Source organism: Penaeus monodon, chromosome 27 (assembly GCF_015228065.2).
Source record: "Penaeus monodon isolate SGIC_2016 chromosome 27, NSTDA_Pmon_1, whole genome shotgun sequence".
Lineage (NCBI taxonomy): Eukaryota > Metazoa > Arthropoda > Malacostraca > Decapoda > Penaeidae > Penaeus > Penaeus monodon.
The window spans coordinates 5,690,945-5,691,672 of NC_051412.1; positions in this window are offsets into that span (position 1 = coordinate 5,690,945).

A 728-nucleotide genomic window follows, 5' to 3' on the forward strand; every position below is an offset into this window, starting at 1 on the left:
GTTTTTTTTTTTTTTTACTAATTATTTCCACAGGTCCATAGCAAGACAGATTAACCAGAATAATGAAATATCTAGATATCTGAAGCTCTCAGCAAACTTCAGCATTATCAAAGGGTCTTTTCATAATACTTGTGATTTCTCCTTCAGGTATTGTGGTCGAGAAGGGCCGAGTGTAGCACTGACCTCCTCCCACGCAGCTTACGTCGACGTCGTCCTCAACACCTTCAGAAACGACTCAGCGAGAACCATCTGTTCTTGGGAGTCTAGATACCTTGGTATGTTCTGATCTTCGTATAAAAATGAGCATTACTGAGGAGGTTACCTATGATATTTATGTTACTAAATATAAAACAGAAAACGACCTTGATTTTAGTTTAGTTTATCACCTCTGTGCCCATAATAATCACTCTTGATTACCCAGCTAAAGATTCCAGACATAATTTCACCCAATCCTGAATCTTTTCTAAATTTGCTTCTTTGTCGTTTTCACTACTATGATTAGACGTGGGTACACTATTGGAAGTTTGGCATCAGAAATCTCGAGGCACCGCTATCATTATGCCATAAGTAGGGCAACAGTGGAGTGTTCATCATTACATGTGTAATGCCGATAAAATTAATACTATAACTGCTATTCGATTTTCGTTTTAATTTACTTTTAAGTACGGTAAAGGAAACATGTATATATATATTTTCTTCTCAGTCACTCTTCTATTTCACTACGCTGG